The sequence below is a fragment of the Passer montanus genome, unplaced genomic scaffold (genome assembly GCF_014805655.1).
Source record: "Passer montanus isolate IOZ18808 unplaced genomic scaffold, ASM1480565v1 scaffold29, whole genome shotgun sequence".
Classification (NCBI taxonomy): domain Eukaryota; kingdom Metazoa; phylum Chordata; class Aves; order Passeriformes; family Passeridae; genus Passer; species Passer montanus.
Genome location: NW_024367596.1, coordinates 209,086 through 218,984, shown reverse-complemented (window position 1 = coordinate 218,984; position 9,899 = coordinate 209,086).

Here is a 9,899-nt window from a genome sequence, read left to right as displayed (position 1 = left end):
CCCACCAGAGGGAAAGGGGAGAGGCAGAAGGGAAAAGCTTCATCTCTCTGCATAAGCCTGACTTGTGCAGTTGCACTGCAGCAGATGGAAATCTTTGGAGAGAACAATCTCCCTGCTCCACAGGGTAAGGCAGCTCCCCCTGGCACAGCAGAGGCGGGCACAGCACTGAGAACATCCTGGGGGGGAAGCTTATTTAGAACTGCCCTCTGACAGTGGTAAAAAGGATCCTCCACCCATCTGTCCTGCCCACCCTGGCTATGGCACCCTCCCCAGGAGGTCGAGCAGGGGACACACAGCCTGTTCCTAGACACAGCCTGTTCCTAGTACAGACAGCCCACAGGCCACCCCACAGAGTCTCAGGATCATGTGAGGAGCTTTGTCAGGCACTGGGAGATGCTGGAGAGAATGGGATGCTCCTGCAGGGATGCATGTCCCCAGGAGATCTTGAGTTCTGGACAAAGCTGCGTAGGTGAGATTGTAATACCACTCTGCTGTGGACAAGGACACCAGGGGGTTGTGCTGAGTATAAGCAAGGACAGTTTCTAGTTCTCAGTTTTTTATAATAATGATGGATTAATCCTGTTCTTGCTAATCTGCCAGGACAGAACAGCTGACATAAAACTCCTCCAAGCTGCAACGGGTATCCTCAGCTGCAGGAGCCAGCAGTTGTTAAGCACACAGTTAACTCCCACAGACCAACTATTTCCTTCTTTTTTTTAATAACCATTTCTTTAGGCAAGTGTCTCCTGGTATTTTAAAAATTCATTTTAATCAATTTAAAATTAATAACAAACCAGCAAAATCCTTAGGGCCTGAAAGCTCCAATCTCTGCCACTCTGGAAGTGATGAGTCAGCTCCAGTGCAGCAGCCATGGAGCAGCTGAGGGCTGCCCATGAGAGCTGAATTAGGTCACTTGGTTTGCTATTCATGGAACTGTAGCTGTCCCTGTCATTCTGAGGAGAGCTGCTGCACTCCAAGGGCACTGCCACAGCACTGGGCAGCTGCTGCTGCTGCCATGGCTATATCCTGTGTGCTTACCAGTGGGAGCACCAGGACAGAGCGTCTCCAAGAGGAGGGAAAGGACAGTGGCTGCAGGACACAGCACACACAGAGCCCTCTCCCACTCCCTGGTGTCTGCATGGTGTCTCCTCAGGTTCCTGCCCTGGCCACTAACCCATGCTCTGCTGGGGCTAGGAACAGGAACCAGCCGTGCACAGAGCCAGACTTCTGGCTCCAGCCTCTTCCCAAAGCACAGCCCCCCCAGGCCCAGCAGCAGTTTCTTCCCAAGGGAGCACATCTGTGGGTGTGGAGCAGACCTGCTGCGCTCCCCAGCCATCACCTGTGTCTAACAGCAATGCCATGGCCCAACCACAGCTCCTATGGCAGCTCCTGCAAACGCTGGCTTGGAAGTTACCCACAGCACAGGACGCTCCTGGCAGCTGTTCTCATGCCAGTCATTCTGAAACCAGCTCAGACACGGGTGTTTTATGATCCAGGAAGACAAAGAGAACAGCCATCAGAGCTGCAGGACCAGACTCACTTGAGTCCAATTCCTGCTCTGGCAAATGTCCTCTTCCTCACAACAGCCTTCAGAAGAGTCTGGTCACTGCAGGGACTTGGAGCTCCAGCAGTCCTGTTTGCCAGCTGCCTGAACTCCCAAGTGCCCATGTTTCTGCAACTACAGTCTCAAGAGATCCAGAAAAAGATTTTCTGAACACCCTGGGAAGCAGATCTATCCAGTAGCTGCAGGGCAGTCCAGTGCCCATGTCCTGCTCAAGCCTCTCCTATTCAAGGAGTGGTTCTGTCCCTGCCAGAGGGGCACAACATGACAAAATGACTGCCTGCTCACCTACTAATAGTCAGCTGTGATAGAGATGAAAGATTTTGGCTCACAACCTCATTTGTTCACTGAAGAGAAATCAAAATGAACCAAAATGGTTGAATATTTTGTACATTAGTAAGTATTGAAGTTCCCCTTCTCTGTAAGGCTACAGAGTGACAGATGTAGTGCAATGGCAAATGATAGAATAACTCTATAAAGTTGCGGTGTAAGATTTCAAAAGACCTTCCTCTAATGTTCCAGACCAAGCACAACAGGCATTCCTGAGGTAAGTAATAGATTTATTTTCAAAAAAACAAGCAAAGCTTTCTTTAAGAGAACACAATGACAATTTCTGTGCAATCTCTGCAGGACACCCCAGGCACCCCACAAATACTCCCTGCCCTCCTGAGGCCTTCTGGGCACCCCACCTGTCCCTATCCTCCTGCTGGTCAGCACAAAGCTCTGAAGAAGACTGAAATTCAAAGTCAGATTTTGTAGTGAAGCAATAAAACAATATTTCAGTGCTTTAATGACAAAATCTATTATGAGTGTCACCATTTTGCTTCCCAACTTCAGTTTCTTTTATGACTACTTCAGTGCTTGGACAAGAGTTTTGCAGAGTCTCTTGCTGATAAGATCACGGGCACCCAAGAACAACTAAATCTACTTCCAGTTACTTCTGTGGAAGGAAAAGATGGTCTGAATTTCTGCTCTGTGTGTGGCCTGTGAGACATGGTACTTGCTAAATGAGAAGTATGAACATTACATTTTCAAAGCTCATTTTTGTTTGTTTCTATTTGTTCAATATTTTCAAGGGTAATACATGGAGGAAAAATGAAGTGACTTAGATGATTCTGAAATGTTAGTTTTGGTAGCACAAAGTGAAAATACAAGTGTATTTTTGCATGAGCATGACAAACAGAAAGGGTGGTCATCCCCACCACATCCTGAAATATAACCAGGTACTTTATTCAGAAAAGGCATTACCTTTATTCAGCACAGCCCAGGCATTACCTTAATTCTGCAGCACAGCTCCAGTACACTTAACTTACAGCAACTTCCACCGTGAACCTGAGAGTACATTAAAGGGTGTTAATGATTGTAATGCATGCACTAAAACAAGCAGATTCTGCAGCAATATTTTAATTTTCATTTAGATGAAATTTAAATTGTGGTTTACACCACTCTGCTAAAAACACGGAAGCAGGGATGCATATCTTCATGTATTCTTCCCTATTTTTATCTTGTCGTTGAACTTAACAGACTTCCAAGTGCAAGTAGATTGAAGCTCCATCTAGTGCCAGGGGCCGGGAAGTTACTGGGAGATTTTCATTCCAAAACCAGCAACCATTCTCAGAGAACTACCGAGGAGCAGCAGCCAGCCTGGCATCCCAGAGCTGCTGCTGCTGCTGCACAGTGAAAACACTGCGGAATTGCTCTACGGAATTGCTCTCACGGTTTTTAAAAGCTGCAGTACCTTAGGCCAAGCAGAGCACGGCACAGCACCTGAAACATGAGCCCACCACGGTGAGAGGGGTCCCTGCTCCATCACCAACTCGTTCTCCTCTCCTGGATCCAGGGAACCAGGATGCTGCTGGTGCATCCCAATTCACCCTCCTAACTTCTATCTAGAACCAGGCCATCAATGGCTCGGAAATGCCCTCGCTGTTTAATACATGGCTGGAGCACTTGTTAGCAAGTCACCATCACCTCCTCAAACAGCTGCTAATGGTAGCACAGAAAATGGGTGTCTATTACCAACACAAAATAGTCTAGCTGGTGCTAATGTTCCCTTCCTCTCTTTTTCTGTATTTTTTTTTTCTTTCTTTTTTTTTCAGTGGCAAGTGCTAGAACTGCACCTGTTTCTAGCTCTGTAACAAAGCCATGCTGCATGTCCCAGCTCCTACAGGCACACACTATTCTTACCCAAAACAAGGAGGAGGTTTATGTAGCAGAGGACAGCTGTTCAGATGGTTCAGTCAAAGCAGCAACATTTTAAGTTTTTTTACATGTGGAAGTAATGTTTCTTCGTTCAAAAAAAGTGGCCTTCATTGTACATTTTAGATTTCACTTTTAAAGACTGTAATGGGAGGAATCCTTTCACTGTCCTAGTCAAATGTAACCCACCTGAGTCATAAAGCTTTAAAAAGCACTATGCCAACTGGACACAGAGTACAGACAAACTGTACTAGATGCATCTGTCCCACATTTGTCTTCACATGACCTGAGCACAGACTGGGAATGGCACCGTTCGAAACAGGCGGGACCAAGCCGGGGTGAGCGGCTGAGGGCACGGCAGCACCCACGGATGGTGCACTGCAAGCACTGATGTGTCAGGATGTCAGCAGCACAGACAGGGGAGGATGCAGGTACACAGATGACGGGACTCTTCTTCTTCATGGTACCACCACCATGACTCTGCTCGCTGTGTAAAGGCTGACAGCAAAACCTCATCTGTCTGCTCCAAAGCAGCTCCCTGCCTGAGACCCCACGTTTCCTCCACAGGCACTCGCTTTGGTGCTGGGGGGCCGCCCACCCACAGCATGGGGGTACAGGCAAGATCACGACCTCCTGAAGCACCAGCAGGTCTCTGGGGATGCCACACGAGCTGCCCCAGCTGCACCGGCCCAGCAGTGACTCTGCTTGTCAAGCCTGCCGCACGCTCAGCTTCCACAATGAACAGTTTGGCTGAGAGACAGAACGATTTATTGTCTTTTGAGAGGTATTTGGAAAGAAGATAAAACCTTCTAAATGAAACGGCATCATTCTTAGGCTATTTTCCCCTTTACTCATTTCTACTTTCCCCCATTCCTCCCATTTTTATATTCGTAATGTTTCCTTTCACTCGTACCACAGTGGCTGCTCTACAGTTGCACAGGATTAGGCTTTCAGACTGAATAGACCTCTTCTAAGATTACATAAACAACTTTGAGAACAATTTCCATATACTTTGTTCCTCAAAAATGTGATATTTCAGTGGATGCAAATGAGAGAAAAGCACTACACCTATGGCAGAAATAATTCTCTCCATGCTGAAACTAAGTGGTACTTCAACGACCAAAAACTCATACCAAAATATTCTAAATATTAAATATACACTGACTCTTCTTTGACGAGCTAATATCAGGCAAGTTGACTGCTGCTTATAGCTAGGATCAAGTTTTTTGTGGCCAAAGAAAAATTTGGTATAAGGTTAGACTGTTATCATTTTGCTGGGAAAATATGGCTTTTTAGACTTCAGAATTATTATGAAATGCTTTTGAAGACAGTGAATGTTTTAGGTAGAAATTGTGCATCACAGATAAATTTATGTATCTGTGATTCCAAAATCCTTTGGATTTTTAACAAGTAACAAGCATTAACAGCAAAATCGTTTGTGATTAAAGGTGGAAACAGCACGGAGACAAACATATTTACAGATCCTATCAGGGAAAGCAAGTTGAATGAAGAAAATAACGCCCTGAACAAAGCTCCAGAGCTCCCCAGCTGCATCATGGGGGTGACTGAACGTGCAGCAGAAAGCCATGCAGGAACAATCACCTACAGTAACTGTGAGCCAGAAAAACAGAACCGTCTGTCAGGCCTGTCACCAAGACACAGGCGGGACAAAGCTGCTGCCTGGGATGTGTCCCATGGGACAGGGTCCCCATGCTGCTGCCATGCACCGTAACCCAGCACAACAGTCAGAGCTGGGCTTTCCTCTTAATGCACGCTAGCACGGTGAAAACATGCAGACCAGCTATGAAAATGATAAATTTGTTCTACCAGTCAACTGTGACAGAGAAAAAACCAAGCAGATGAAGCCTGTGAAAAGTTAAATGTGCTCTTTCATCTCCTATCACTTTTTGTTGTGGTCAGTGAAGCTTGCACAGGGGTCAGACTTTACACCACTGTAAAAATGACTGTGTCAAGAGCCTGTGCTTGCTGGGCTTCATTTTTCTGCTTTCTTTCCCTCTAATTTTGTGCTTTTCCAACCCTTTTATTGCATTTCTTAGCCTCAGTTTTGGCTTTTAAGATTAACTTCCCCACAGCCTTTCACCCACTGCCACAGAGGCATGTGATGAGTCACCACAAGTTTGGGCAAAATAACATAAAGACCTTAGACTGAGTATGTTTCCACCTTCCCAACACTGTGTCAAGCTATCTACAAACTTGTAGATTTCACAGTTTCATACCCTTTATTTCACAACTGAACAGTTAACAGTCACCTATTTGGGTTCTGTTTTCTTGACTTTAAGCAAAACAAAATACTACAGGATCTAAGCACACTGAGAAGTCCGACTGCTTGGCAACTGTGAGGCACAGAAAGCTGTTTCATATGGGCCAAATGCTGTACTTGTGACTCCTATAGGGACTCATCAAAGACACCATTATGAACCAGAAACCACCTATCCAATTTACATACAGTGTACTTTAATTTCTAGGAATAAGGTTTCTTTTCTGTTGGCCACCAGCAAGATAAAAAATTCACCTTAAAAATCCTAAAGCTGAGCAAAGTTCCATGACTTTAGACATCTTTTTCAGTGCTTTGGCTGGTCTATAAATCACATCCCCAAAGAACTGTCCTTCCTCTTATTTTAAGTACTTCTGGAAGCCACTGCAACAGAGGCAATTTCATGCTCTTATATGACACAGCCATATCCCTACTCCTGCGTCTGATTTTCAGAGTTACACTGTGGGTTTGTTCTGTTTGAACTTGATGGTTAAATAAAGAATAAGCAAGGGAATCCCCTCAGAACTGCTTACATAACTGTCTTACAAAGGAAGACAAAGGTTTTGCTGAGCTATCTTATTGGTAAAACCATACCAGGCCAAAATCCTCTAAGGAGATGAAACTCTCATAATGGAGAGTTAACATGGAGTTAAACCATTGTTCCAAACAATGCAAGATACACCAGAAAAGCACCTTTTTTCCAGAACTTTCTGGATGGTTTAAGTGCCATTGTACAAGACAGTGCAGCCACAGCTGTGCTGGCATGGGACAGGACCTTCATCATGCACAGCTCTAGTAGCTGTGCAATAAAACTCTGTACTGTGGTTTCCTGATTGTTGCATTTTGAATTACCATATTGTTTAAACCTAGTTTCATGTTTTCCACATATTAATATTTCACTTTCATCATTTGTTTCTAGCTAACACTCATCCCAGCTGCCCAGCTGCATTCTGCTGGTGGTTGACTGCCCTCCTGTCTGTACATAAGGGCTGGTTACAGCAATCTCCAAATGGTGAAAAACAGCAATTTGCTGAAAGACAGAACCTGTGACATCATAATGGTTGCACTAAATTATCTCGGGAATCTTTCCCAACCTAAACAATCCTATTGTGAGAAGTCCTGTCTTTGGCTGTCTCATCATTCCAAGCAGAGCAACAGTACTGGTAGCTGCAAGGCCTGACAGAAAAACCCAAGTTACACTACTCACAAAATATAACCTTCCTCCAAGTCAGTTTCAGTTTTTCTGTTAACAATACAAAAGCAGTTAAGTTTCTCACAAAGCTGTAAATAGTGAGTACACTGGTTAAGCACAGCCAGTACTTCAGAATTCTTCCAGATTACTCTTTTTCTTAGATGTGATCCAACATCAATTTTAGACAAAGTTCTGAACAGAAGCAAAAGACCAGGAATTGTTACTAGCTGCACAAAATCCTACCAAACTGTGGCTGGAGGGTGCAATTAAATTCCAGAAAGAACAACTACCAGGTGAAATGTAGGAAGAGACTAAAATGCAAGAAATAATGATTTCACAACTATTTATTATATTGCTATAGCTTACAGGCAGTCCATTTCCTGTGTGAGTCTAGGCACTGATGTTAAAATGACCTACTACATCTACCAATTTTAACAAGGATATTTTTATACATATAGAAAGATATTGCTTCAGGAGTGTCTCAAATTCCACTTAACTCTTATAGCAAAAAAAAAAAAAAAAAAAAAGAAAAAAGAAAACCCAACAGCCCTGGAGATCTCTGCTCTTACAATCTTTAACATACAGAGCATACCCTCCTTTTCTTAAATCCAGCAGTTTTAAAGGTGCTGCTGCAGTAGTGCCTACACAAACAGTATTGTAACAATTGTATAACATAGCACACAACCAAATGAGGCACCTAAGAGTGAAAATAAAATTAAAGATTCATGATTTTCAGAAACACAACTGGTGACTGCTGAATCTGCACATTATACAAGCTACCCGGTAGCTTTGAAACATTAAATAATAGCAACCCAATTTAGACTTCACTTTCTAAATATATTACTAGAGTTAGTTCACAAATAACATGACTAGAAGCTGAGTTACCAAGCAGGTGTGAAATCCTCTACTCTGATCCAACCATTTATGCTAAGAAGATCCCAGACTTCCATGCAGGTATTTCCAATTTGCCCAGCCTGGGCTGGCAGTGACCCTCCTGTCAAACAGGACTCGATGCTGGGCTGCAAGGGCTCCAGAGGGCACAGGTGCTCATTGGGCAGAAGGGATGCACAAATGTGTGGGAGGGTGAGATCCCTTCAGGCAAGAGGGGCATAGCCTTTGGCTACAGTCCTGGAAACCCACAGTGAGATTCCTGCATGCGTGCACCAAGCAGCCTGCTGTCCAAGACAAGCCCACCTCTTATTAATCAAAGGATAATGATGCTAGCATAGCAAATAAGCAGCTCCAAAATCCTCAAGGCCTGCCCCTGGGTCATGAGATGTCTGTCTCTATATCCATTAAACCAACTTATTAAAGTAACACAAATTGGAATCCTTATTGCAACGTGAAGACAATCAACAAAAAATCAAACATATTTTGGTTGGACTCTAAAACTAATGGGCTCATCAGCCTCCCAATCACTTCAGATGGATGCATTTCATTTTGTGCCAGTAAGAATGTTTAACTGGGACCTCCTACAGACCAGGAATAAATAGAGAAGTGACCCTCAATGACACTTTCAGACAGAAGAGAACCTTTTCTCTTTCCCACAGAAGGAATCTCTGGAGGCAGGATGATGAAAGCAAGCCAAACTTCTCAAAAAGCTTTAGCTATTTTAAAAGCTAAAAGCAACTTTAAAGACTGTAACTCATTGGTAGATACAGTGACATGAGAATATTTCTGGGATACATGGATGATGCTGTCCAAATTCAGAGGGGTAAAGGCACTGTGAAAACAAAATAGAGAAAAAATAACCTTTTATGGAATTAAGGTAAAAGATACAAATGAGCTCTTTTCCAAGTACCTAGCAATCCAAGCAATTAGTACTAAACAACAATCTGATGACAATGGAACTAGGTTGTTAAAGGACTATGAAACCCTGAGGTGTGCTGTAGGGGTATGCACTATAAATACCTGGGGACTTAAGGTAAAGGAAAAGAAGGGTAAAGGGAAAGGCAAAGGAAAGGTCAGGAAAAGGCAGATTCATTTACTGTATACTATGCCTTGGCATATTCAGGTATGAGATCTAACTTCTTGAATTATAGCCACAAAGCTACAGACATGGATGGCCAGACCACATCCCACCAGTCTGCACTGCCCCAGGAATCACAACAGTCATCAATAAAGCAAACCCACCCTGCTCAAAAGCAAGATGATCCCCCGTCAACTTCAATGTTATGGAAAACAGAACAATTGCCTGGAAGCACACCCTTAAGGTGCTGGTGGACACTCCTGCGACCCAGGACAGCCTTGGAGCAGCCCAGGCACCCTGCCCAGGGCCCAGTACCAGCGCAGCAAACCAATGGCACCAGCCTCGGGTGTTGTAAAGGAATGTGGAACTAAATTATTGCAACAATTATTGGTGGAACCTGAAACAATAAATCCCCAAATCACCTTGTAGAAAAAAACCGCAGCAGATGCTGGTGTGTGAGAGGGGGACGCAGCCGGGAGGTGCGGGAGGATGAAGGGCACGGGCGAGGCAGGGGCTCAGCCCCGCTCCGAGGGGCGCGACGGCAGACGTGCGGTTACAGAAACACCGAGTGCAGCGACTGCCGGGGGCCGCACCGGCACAGCGGAGCGGGGCACGGCAAGCACGGGCCAGACCCTGTGGGCACGGCGGCGGGCACCGCTCTGCCCCGCAGCCGCGACCCCGCGGGCTGGCCGGGGCCGCTCCC